Here is a 12,940-nt window from a genome sequence, read left to right on the forward strand (position 1 = left end):
CTGCCTAACAATTAGTAATATTCATGCATGTCTACAATAAGCTAATTGTTTAAAAAAATTATATCTATCCCCCTAAGAAATGCATTTGCTTAATAATTATGTATCAAAATGTGTAATATATTCATGCCATCTATTCCAATTTTGTACTAATAACTATAATGAAAACTCAATCCAAAAGAAACATTTGAACAGTTAGAACCTATGGACATGAATTTTAAAAATTAGTTCCCAAATGAATACTCATGTATTTATTGCCGAGTAATATGATTAATAAGGGATTTTTAAGCATAAAAATCAATTAGGTTGTAATTCAGAGGCAGAAATACAAGTAGGAAGAAAACTACAAGTGAAACAATAGAAGATTTTTAAGCATAAAAATATATTGAATTAAGAAACAATTCTGTGGGGGGATGGAATGGAAATAAAAGAACAAAGAAAACTACAAATTAAATTTCTTTGAAAAGCATGGTCACCTAGTTTTGAATGGGTTATAGCTAGTAACACATTGCAATGGTTTTTGTTATATTGAGTGCTTTTAAAATGGTTTTATTCTAAAAGGTCAATATTTATATTATACTGAATATTACATCCCTTATCATTGTTTATAGTGATGAAAAGAAATTTTAATGTCCTTTTAAATGTGCAGGAGGGTATATAGCTTTTTAGAATTCTTTTAGCAGGTGTGTAAGAAAAAAATTAGGAGATTACTGTCATACACGATACGCCTTAAGAATACAAAAGACATTTCTGTCTAGAAATAACTTTGCTAAGTGGAGGAAACTTTTCAAGTTCTCAACTCTACAGAATATATTGCTACAACACAACCGAACCTTAGAGATCATCTTGTGCAGGTTCATTATGAGAAAATTGGGCCCAGAAAAGGTAATAAGAGGTTCTCTTCACCCACTCTAATATCTTTGCCTACATCGTGATGTAGAGACCTCTTGCTGAGATGATTTGGCACAGCATCCTGCTATGCAGACAAGACTGTAAGGGCAAATATACAGTATCAGAATGGTACATGTGAACACTGTAATGGAATTTTATTAAGACATTTTATTTACTTAGCACCTCCAAGTTTATCACTTTTTGCTAAGGATAGATTAAAAGTTTGTCCCTGAACTTTCAGAATTTAACAGGTATTAATATGGACCTATTTGACAGCCTGATTCTGGCATATAAACTCCTGAAGTATTAAAAAAATGGCTACCAAAGATCATGGCCCTCAGATGCCAAATGCTGGAATCAAAGGGAAAGCTGAGTGCTTTACCTGAGGTAAAGTGCTTAATATAATCATGACTAGGCTTTGTAAAAGAAAATATGGAAAGAAAATACCAAAGCAGTATTATATTCATTTGTATCAGTTTATATTAGGCTAATAATGTTGTAGGTGATTTTTTTCTTTTCTTTCTTTCTTTCTTTTTTTTTTTTTTTTTTACAAATTTTGTTTAATGGGATCATATTACTTTTACAATAGAAGATTGTTTTCATAAATATTCAGTTTGTAAGTTTCTTCACATTCACAAAATTTGGAGAGTTTAGACTGAAAAGCAGTATCAGGGGAGGAGAAGATAAATAATTTTAGAGCTTTAAATAGAGATCTACTAAGGAATATAAGGACTGATAAGAAATAAATATCAAGGCATTTATGCCTTTATATTTTCTATTTAATACAATTATTTCATGTAATCAATTGAAAAAGAGATAAAGCCCCACCCTGTTGGGTTGTGACACATCAGACTTAGCCCCAGAGTGGTATCACTGTCAATGAGGCACAATCCAAACAGGCAAAAAAGGTTTCAGTGGAATTTCATTCCTTAGTTAAACCTCTGTAAAGACAGTAAAGGGAATCTATTTCTAGGCACTTAGCAAAATGTCACAGTTAGTGCATCTTGTTTTCTCTTCTCTTCTCCAGTGCTCTCAAATTCCACATCCACTAGAGCCTTTCATTTGCCAAACCAAGGTAAGAGGCAACAAAGAAAAGAAAAAAGAAATAAATAGATAAATAAATAAAAACTTTCTCTGCAATCTTCAGTCTGAAACTGTTTCTTTCCAAACTCATTGATTTGCTGAGATTCAACCACTTTGCTGGGTCCTCCTCCCTTTCCCTTTCTCAAGCTGGTGATGGATACGGGTTGGATTGGGAGAGTGGGAGTGGGCTGCAAGTTACAGGATTCCTGAATCATCTTGCTTCATATTTAACTTTATAAAATTTGTGAAAAGTTAAACATTTACTCACAAAATCATAACAGATACACTGTATCATTCTCTGCAACATCAACAACAACAACAAATCAAAATTTGTAGTGAACGTCCACTTTCTTTTTTTTTATTATTATACTTTAAGTTCTAGGGTACACGTGCACAACGTGAAGGTCCTTCTCCACTTTCTTTTAAAAATGACACTGACAAAAACTGTCAGTCATTGAAACCCTGTGAAGTGTGTACTTCAGGGAAATCTGTGTTGCTGTGCATGTTTGCCATGTCAGAATCACTCACTACAGGAATACAGATGCAGTGTCTGCAGAAGCGTACAGAAGCCACATAGCACTGCTTGGAAAGATCCGTCAGCACCAGCCATTTGCTTTTTCTCATCTTTGCTTAGAAAATTTCTCTTCCAGCCACCACAACTGGGATATCTCCTGCTCAGTGGTAAATCACTTCTATTTCATAAAATGGCCTCTTAGAGCAATTTTTAATCTATTTTACTACCATGATGATCTGCCTGATCACGCTGATGTCTTCAAGGTGACAGCACCCACTGCATAATTCTCAGCCTCCTGGATCACACCACAGCCCCTCACTGCCTTCACTGCTGCAACATAGCAAAAAGCAAATTATTCTTGAATTGCTGAAAAAAAGGATGAAAAAATTTATAAAAATATTCAAAACAATTCCAAAAAAGCATGAATAAATTTTATAATACTTTCAAGACAATTTCATTGTTTGGTATTTATTTTCTAGATAATTGATCTACATAATTTAACCATTGTTTCCTCCACCCAAATAAAACCTAGAAAGAAGAAATGATATGAAAGGGAGGTAACTCTGGAGAAAGAAACACAGTCAAGACACTCTATAGATTGGCCCCTTGAAAATATATTCTCTCACTCTGCCTGAATTGTCACATTGAATTAGCCAGACTACATAAAACTCCACTGTTGGAGATATTTTGGGTTAACATATATCTTCCTTTAAAGCACAAACAATCTTGGAGTCTTATGTTTAAATCAGCTTATTTTCATACTAAAAGGTGATTAGGAAGAGTTCATAAAAGATGGATTTTATTTGAGAGGTATGACGGGTTTTCATAGGGGAGAAACAGGTAATATTGAAGCAAGGAGGCCTTCCATGAGAAGGGCAAGATCAAAGATTTTACTTATAAACCTAGGAAAGCACTGAAGAGAGCGTCTAAAGAGGTTGGAAAGTATGAGTAGAGAGTTATGATACAAAAGATGCTCTGTGAGCATTATAATTTTACCCAGAGCAGTGTTTTGCCCTGGAAAAGAGGAGGAAGTGTCTTCTAGCACTGAATACTACCCACAGACCCTCTTCATGGACGAGCCCTCCTCCCTGTCTAACTTCTATTCAGTTATTCACTTAAGCAACATTTATCAATAATCCTCTGTTTATAAATTACAAGAAGAGTTAGATGGGGATTTGGAGGACTGGTGGATAAGCTAGCTATCATCTGCAGCTCTACTTCATGGGGAAATGTGCACCAAGTACCCCAATATATGAACTCAACTTATTGTGAGAAATGCATATAAGAAATAAGTCAGAATATTTTTAGAAAGCATGCAGAAAGAGGAAAAAATTTAGCTACTTATAAGTAGCTAAATAGAATGCATACATTTTATTGTCCTACTGAAACAATATATATTTTTTAGTCATTTATACAGTAATATAAATTAGTTTAACACAATTGATTTTTTCCTAATTCTTAAGCTGATACTATTGCCAGGAAGGGGAATTTTTATTTTGGTTTGAGATCTATGCAGAAGACATCATTTTGCAATATGGATCATCTTTGGAGGTTGTACAGGCCGAGATACAGAGATGAAGAAAAACAAACAAACAAAAACTTAGGGTAGTTTAAATCTAAAGGTCTGCTGAAAACCCAGTAGGAACTCAAAAATGTTTTTGGACAAACAGGCTATATATGATCAACTCAGGAGTGAAACATTAAGTAGAGAGATATTTCTTCTCGTTTGTATTTATTAGGGACTACTCTACGAAAAAAGAAGGGAAGATTGCTGGTTGATGAGTTTGAGAAGGTGCCACGATCCAGCATATCCTACCTGATATATTAACTCAGCCAGAACAAAAGAAGCAGAGGGGATAGGGTTCTTATGGGGTTATAAAAAGTAATTCAATGCTAGCATTAAATCTTTAAAGGAGTTTGTTGTTAAAAGGAATGAGGAACTGAGGCTTAACATGACTTAACAAAATACATTTCACACCCTGAACTAGGCCCTCTATTTTAGACCAGTTGTACATCTCTCAGTTTGTCTCCATTTATAGACAGAAGAACACACTGAATTAGGTCATTAACAAGACACACACAATGCAATGCCTTCTCAGTATAAGCAACCATAAAAATTCATTCTGGGGAAAAGTAAACCTGCCCTTCAACATTTCAGTTGTTGAAGGTTGTGCTGAATTAGATTGCAAAGATTACATAATGTCTTTGGGGGTTGCAGGCCTTTCATCCTCTCAGCTGGCATGAAAACTGCTAGGTGCTCTCAAACAGCACTAGAATTAATATGTGCGCATGTCCTATCACTTCGTTTATACAACACATCCTTGGCTTTTAAGAAACGAACTTGATTAGCCTTCCTCCAAATAATGTTCTGTCATTGTCCAAGACAAGGGGAAGTAGGTTCTGACTTTAACAGATTTTAATCCCTGTAAAGAAGAGCTCTTCAAACGATCAGAATTGTAGAATATCAGAGTTCAGTAGATCTTAGAGTATTTTTTAGACTAAACCCCTCTTTTTATAGATGAAGCCATTGAAGATCAGAAAATTATTTGTCCAGAATCACACATCTAGCTCATGGAAGAAGAGACACCAGGTCTTTGCCTATTGAGATTCAGGTTTAGATACTTAAATACTAAAACTATGCTGTACAGTCTCCAGGGAACTCTTTAAAAGTGAAATTCCCATATGCCACTCCAGACAAATCATCAAAATCTCTGGGTGAGGAAACTTAGCTTCTGTATTTTTGTAAGTTTCCCAGGCAATTCTAATGTGGAACCAGTTTGGAAACCACTAGTCTAGGAAAAGAGTCTATCATCTCTGGCAAAGACAAACAAATATCTCCCTTTCTCTAGCATGTTCTTGGTTCTTGGTGTTCTTGTTCTTGGTGTTCTTGGACCTATTGTCCTGGGTCTAACTGTTGATAGAAACCCCTTTCACACTCAGAAATGTCCCAGTATGCATGTCCCAAGCTACATCCTATCTTTAATCTATCTAACTTTTAGGCATTGAAATGACATCTCTCATGGCAAATGCAAAAGTCCCCCTAAAGAGTTAAAAAGTTATAGCTATGAGTCATGGTGCCAAAAAAGAATACAATTTATCAGCTACTCTGGAATTCTCCCCCTAAAAAAGAGATATTTCTATGTCCATACTGAATTTTGGCTTCCTAAGCTTAAGGTGACAATGTAGCCAGGTTTTCAAAGACTTTGGGACGGCTAACTTTCTGGGATCTCCCTAGATTTAATATTACAGGAGTTCCCTACTTCCCTTAACAACAAATAGCAATTTATTAATGTTAGATGCAGGAGGAATAAAGGAATCCTGACACAAAACCAAGTTATTAACGAAAATGCTTATACCTGTGACATATCCAGAAAACTCATTTGTACCATTGAAGGAATTGTTAACTTCCTGCATGTTTTTTTAAATCTCCATTTCTATTTGTTGTTATTGTTTATTTTTGTCAGGATGTTTTCAGTTTGAAATAACAGAAATGCAATTCAACTAGCATGTGGTAAAAATTAATTTATTGACTATGTAATAGGGAAGGAAAGGAATGATCCCAGCATCAAACATTTTGTACCAACCTAATATATTCAGGACCAGATCACCAAGATCCTTTCCCCTTGGAATATCACAGTGTACTCCATATAAATGTACAACTATTACATGTCAATTAAAAACAAAATTTTAAAAATTAGCCTTTTCCAGGCCGAGACGGGCAGATCACGAGGTCAGGAGATCGAGACTATCCTGGCTAACACAGTGAAACCCCGTCTCTATTAAAAATACAAAAAAAAAAAAAATCAGCTGGGCATGGTGGCAGGCGCCTGTAGTCCCAGCTACTCGGGAGGCTGAGGCAGGAGAATGGCATGAACCTGGGAGGCAAAGCTTGCAGTGAGCCGAGATTGTGCCACTGCACTCCAGCCTGGGCAACAGAGCGAGACTCCGTCTCAAAAAAAAAAATAATAATAATTAGCCTTTTCCTCACGTTTCAGCTCTGCGTCTTTCTAGGTGTGGGCCTCATTCTCTAGTATTGTTGCCTGGCTGTAGCCACATGATGAGTAGGATAGTTTCTAGTGCTCTTAGGTTCCTATCCTTCCAGTAAGGGGACCACAGAGGCAAGAAACAATTTTCCACGCTTGTCCCAATAGGAATATCCCAAGGAGTCTGATTGATTGACCGATGTCATTAAGCTACCTCTCAACCAATGTATGCAGCCAGAATAATGAGTGCTTCGGTTGGCCACAACTGTTATTCCCATCCACTAATACCGGGGTATATAAGGAAGGGGCCTATTATATAAGTAGGAAGGTGCATATGGGAAAACTTGTTGTGCAGTTTAAAACAATAACTACCACATAATAATACCACCATCCTCATAGAGCCTCAAAAAATAAACAATTCAATAGATTAGTAGAGAAAATCTCAAAACATATTTAGGGGTAGACCTGTTTGCTTCTAAATTAAAGGTAAGAGGAATGCTGGATGAAAGATATAAAGCTTATTCTTCTAAATGCACTGTTCCAAATTCATTGAAATGGAGTGAGAATGTCCTTTCTTCACGTAAGCACCTGAACCTCTATTGGGAAGTTGCCATTAGAAACGCAGTTACATACGAGCGAAAAAGCAGCTGAAATCTCTCTTTTATTCTAATAGGATTCTGAGTGCAGATGGAGGAGCATTAAATTACACAGGAAGTCTAGAAAAGAATGAAATCCAGACCCAGGATGTCCTAACCCTTCCCTGACCCTTAAAAACAAAAACTGTGCAATTGGCACTTTAATGCTTTATATTCACTTATCAGGTGATAGCAAGAATTTGTGGATTACTGAAATGGAGCCTGAAGAAAACAGGTCAAAAAATGGAGGCATATGAATAGGTATTTAATTCTTTCTCTGATAAATTTTAGAATATATTTCTTAGACCTTTGTCTCTGAGTTGGAACTACATTCAAATATGAAAAGAAATATTGATTGAACACAGCTGGTGAGCATTTTAATATCACAGTCCAAGAGGATGAAGCAGGAGCCCGTGAACTCCTCTCCAGTATAATCTCTGTTTATTATCAGATGTTTTCATACATTCAATTCTGCTCCAGGAATGCCTTTCAACACTTTGTAAATAAGAAATAGTAATGTAAATGAGTCCATAATTAATTATATAAAGAATAAAACTGAGGCATGAAGAAGTTGGTCTCCTTCTGAGAATTCCCGTAAATTATCATAGAGTCTAAAAACCAATTGCTGAAGGAGGATATGGTCAGTGCATTTGCAATGTTAGAGAAGGAAATATTTTTCCAAGCTCAGCTAGTAACTACTGTACTCATTTCTATGCTTCAGGGACCAACTTGTGATTCTTTAGATCAATATTTCTCCAAGTTTCAAATGTTAGTATAAATGCACATTGTAGGCTATCACCCCATCTTTGCTGATTTAGTATCCATGAAGAAAGGGCCTGTCCTAGAACCTTTATTTTAATAAGCATGCTCACATATTTCTTAAGCAAGCTAAACTTTAAGAACTACTGTTTTACTATTTATTAATTACCAGTACACTATTTTCTACCTCTCGTATATGATTTATTTTTCTTTATATTTAACTTTTAATAAAAACAACATTTGATCAGTATATGATTTATTTTTCTCTTTATATTAAACTTTTAATAAAAACAACATTTGATCAGTATTGCCTTTTACTCCTTAAGGAACTTAGGAAAGCATTCCTTAAGCACAATTCAAGGTATATCTAGCCTACCTGAGATATATAAACAAAAGTTCTCTATTATTCATTCAACAAATATTTACTGAATATTATTTTGTGACAAACTCCACTCTCTGTACTGGAGACAGAACAATGACCAAATAGACAAAAATCACTGCCTCCATGGAATTTATATTCTGGGTGAAAGAGAGGTTGCTAATAAGACTTAAAAGATGAAAATATACAATATGTTAGATAATAATACTTTTTAAGAAAAAAATGAAACAGAATATAGCAATAGGTAGCACATAGGTGCTACGGTTTGAATGTATCCCCTCCAAAATTTATGTGTTAGAAACTTGTTCCCCAGTGCAGCAGTGTTGAGGCCTAATGAGAGCCATTTAGATCATGAAGCTTCTGCTATGCCACCATAAAAAGTACTCATGGGAGTCGGTTCTCTCTCTTTTGCTTTTCTGCCATGTGAGGACACAACATTCCTTCTCTCTGGAGGAAGCAGTGTGTGAGGTGCCATCTTGGAACCAGAGAGACCAGGCTCTAAACTGACGGTGCCTTAATCTTGAACTTCCCAGTATACAGAACTGTGAAAGAATAAATTTCCACTCCTTATAAATTATCCAGTCTGTGGAATTCTGTTATAGCAACACAAAACAAACCAAGACAATAGGTGAGAGGAAAACAGTATTTGAAATTTTAGACAGGGTAGTCAGGGAAGGTTCCACTAAAAAGGGAACATTTAATTTCAAGCCTTAGAAGGTAAAGAAGTGTGGCTATTTGGGAAAGGAGAATTTCTGGCACAGACACCAGCAAATGCAAAGATCCTGAAGGAGCAAAAGCATGCCTGGTATGTTAGATGAAGACGAAAGAGATCAGTGTGCCTGGAGCAAAGTGAACGAGAGAGCAGTGGAAAATAAGATCAGAGAGCTGGAGAAGGGCAGATCAAGTAGTATCTTACAGGTTCTTCTAAAGACTTTGGTTACATTATGAATGAGATGAGAAGCAATTGGGACTAAAGATTCTGAACACTGTTATTTTTATTTAAAAAGCAAAAGTAAGAGAGGGAGTATAATAGCATGGCTTAGAATGCAAATCCCTGACTCTGGAGGATTTTACTTCCAACAATATCTAGTTCAGTGATTTGGGCCAAACCTGCTAAAGATAATAAAAAAGACTAGCTAACATTTTTTAACTTCCTAAATGCATTAAAGAACTAACAATGCAATTAGGAATTATCAAATTTAGGAGAAATTTGGAAGAAAACAGGAATCTAAAGAGATGAGCCTAACATTCAAAACCACCCCACCAGTGGGCATTTGTAAATCCAAAAAGAGATGATTAAAAGGTTGTGCAACACTTTTTACAACGTCACTTGAATAGGAACATATAAGTAAGGGTCAAAGTTGGGGAAAATAGAAAAGAACTCCCTATTTAATTTGGGGCTCAGAAGGGCTGAAAACTGCATTCCATGAATAAGAGAACTGGAAATAATCAAAGAACTATATGGACTGCAGCATCTCTCTGCCATCAGATTTTCTGGGTAACACAGAATATCTCATATCCTAAAATTAGATTTAGGAGATCCTAGATTAGTACTGCCACCAGGCACATAAAAGAAACAAGAGTAAATCTTCCCTGGAGGAATTCACATCATCTTAGGCCTCAAATTATTTCTATAAATAATTTTTTCAAATACACTATGCAGCACCTAATCAAAGATAACGAAAAACATGAGGAAACAAGATAAAATGAACAAGATCTGGTACAAATAACAGTCAGCAGAAACATCCATAACTTCTTCAGTTAGTAAAGTTGTCAGAAACAGAACATAAAACAATTACCATGTCTATGAAGTGAAGCTAAAAGGCCAACTTTTAAGCTTCAAAAATGAACTGGAAACTGTAAAAAGTAAACATTGCTTATTTTAAAAAGAACTAATTTGATATTGAACATTCCCAACACAAAGAAATGATAAATGTTTGAGATGACAGAAATGCTAATTACCTTAATCTGATCACTATACATTATATGTATGGAAACATCACTAGTACCCCCACGAATATGTACAATTATTACCTGTCAATTAATAAAAATAAAATAAAACAAATAAAAAGGAAATTCTACCATATTGGCCAGGCTGGTCTTGAACTCCTGAACTTGTGATCAGCTCCCCGCTGGCTTGACCTCCCAGAGTGCTGGGATTACAGGAGTGAGCACAACAAAAAGGAAATTGTAAAACTGAAAGTACAAATAAGCTAAATTAATAACTCAGTGGATGAGTTTAAGAACAGATTAAAGAAAGATGGAAGACAGGTCAGGAAGAACTACTCACAATGATACATAGAGAGACAAAAATTTGAAAAATACAGTAAGGAGGGTTTGATTCATTGAGAAAACAATGAAAGATCTAGCATACATTTAATTGTAGTTGTAATAAAAGATAAGAGAGTGGGACAAAAATATTTACATAATATTGGCTGACAATTTTCCAAAATTGATAAAAGAAGCAAGCCACAGCTTCAAGAGACCACAGGGCAGATTAAAGGAAATTTACACAGAGATACATCATAGCAAAAGATATAATCAAATAGAAAACGAACAACCTTAAAAGCATCCAAGGGAAAAATAAAATATAAATTCTTTTCAAAGTAGCAGCAGACTAACAGATGACTTTCCAAGAGCACCAATGAATGAAAACTTAAAGTGTAAAATATCTTTAACATATCAGTAGAAATACAACTTTCCACTTAGATTTTTATACTCAGCAATATCATTCTTCAAAACTGAAAGTGAAATATATATATTTTCGGATAATAAAAAATTGATATTCAAAGTTAATTCAAAATCAACTTCCAGTAATAGTAGGAGATAAGTGGCCCTGCAAACCTGCAGCAGATAGCAATTATAAAACATGAAAGACATTAAAAACAAAACTGCCTAAAGTTACTGAGAAGTATCTAAAAGCATAAATAAAAATACAAAAACTGCGTGGAAGAGCTAAGAATTGTGAGCTCACAATATAAAAACCACAGAGACCCAAATGCAGTATCTGAACTACTTAAATGCCTGATTGATAACTATTCGTATATTTTAAGGCTCCAGGAGACACCACAGAGAAGTAGGCAGAGGGAAGATAATGTGTATTCTAGAAAAATACAGTGATATTGAGCAGAATCTATGAATTGGATGCTTTTCTTAAAAAAGCATGTTCCCAGTTATGAAAAGTTCAAGTAACAGAAAACCTAAAGGTCAGAATACAGATCCCAAAGCAAACAAACCTGCAGGAAATTACTTGTATCTTAGAACCATTCCATGCTCTTTTCGCCCTGTTCCGTCTTTGCACTGCTTTTAAAACCTGGTTCTCTGTGGGTTTTCCCTATGCTAAAAAACTTGGTAGTTAGTTAAGTATTTTGGCACATGTGGCACTCACTTCAGAGAGAGTTAAAATGTCTATAAAAATATTCAAAGAATTGGCTGGGCATGGTGGCTCACGCCTGTAATCCCAGCACTTTGGGAGGCCAGGGCGGGTGGATCGCCTGAGATCAGGAGTTTGAGACCAGGCTGGCCAACATGGTGAAACCCTATCTCTACTAAAAATACAAAAATTAGCTGGGCATGGTGGTGCGTACCTGTAATCCCAGCTACTAGGGGGGCTGAAGCCAGAGGATCGCTTGAACCTGGAAGGTGGAGGTTGCAGTGAGTCAAGATGGTGCCACTGCACTCCAGCCTGGGCAACAGAGTAAGACTCCATCTCAAATTAAAAAAAAAAAAAAAAAAATTCAAAGAATTGAAGAAAAATATGGTGTCAATGAATAAATAGGCATTTTATAGTTAACATTTGTACTTCTTTGGCTTTAGAATTATTACTTAACAATGTTTATTTCAGTCAAGAAATAATATTTCTTAATATATTTATTATAATAAAATATATATTATAATAGTAATATTACAATAAAATTATTATGGTAATATTTATACTATTATAAATATTTATTTCAACAAAGAAATAAACATTATTGTTAAATAATAATTGTAAAGCTGAAGAAGTACAAATGATAAAACTACAAAATCTCCTAGATGTGCAAAACAACACATCAGAGATGCCAAAAACCACAGAGAATTAGTCAGCTGAATTGGTTGAACTAGTCAGTTAAATAAGAAAAAAGGGAAGAATAAAAAGGTTGAAACTGATTAATTAAACTACATTAAAATGAAGAACTTCTATTAATCAAAAACACTATTACTGAGTATTCTCACTTATAAACAACTCTAAGCAACAAGAACACATGGACGCAAAGGGGAAAAACAGACACTGGGGCCTCCTTGAGGGTGGAGGTGGGGAGGAGACAGAGTATCAAAAAGCTGCCTATGGAGTATGATGGCTATCACCTGACTGATGAAATAATCTGTACACCAAACCTCTGTGACATGCAGTTTACCTATATATAACAAATCTGCATGTATGCCCCTAAACCTAAAATAAAAATTAAATTAACAAAAAGAAAAAAGAAATCTGTTGAGGATGTGGAGAAATTGGAACTCCTCCATACTGTTGGTGGGAAAAAAAATGATGCAGCCACTATGAAAAACTGTGGAGATTTGTCAAAAATTAAAAATGAGAATTATTATCCAGCAATCCCATTTCTGAGGACATATCTAAAGTATGCAGTGCAGGCCCTGGAAGAGATAGTTGCACACCCATGTTTATTGCTGCATTATTCATAAAAGCCACAAGGTGGAA

The 12,940-nt window shown here is 35.2% G+C and overlaps 1 long non-coding RNA gene across 5 annotated transcripts in view; it reads right to left on the reverse strand.

Annotated features, from left to right (window-relative positions):
- The window catches only part of LOC103782931 (uncharacterized), a 105,903-nt gene that overhangs the window by 12,262 nt on the left and 80,701 nt on the right, over positions 1-12,940 (reverse strand). For 3 of the 5 annotated variants that reach the window (XR_008624916.1, XR_004670789.3, XR_608426.5), the window contains one exon: positions 2,713-2,815. This is a non-coding gene — a long non-coding RNA (uncharacterized LOC103782931). The remainder of the gene's footprint in view (positions 1-2,712; positions 2,816-12,940) is intronic. The other 2 variants (XR_004670790.3, XR_608427.5) reach the window with 1 other exon arrangement.

The sequence above is a fragment of the Pan paniscus genome, chromosome 2 (genome assembly GCF_029289425.2).
Source record: "Pan paniscus chromosome 2, NHGRI_mPanPan1-v2.0_pri, whole genome shotgun sequence".
NCBI classification, from domain to species: Eukaryota; Metazoa; Chordata; class Mammalia; order Primates; family Hominidae; genus Pan; species Pan paniscus.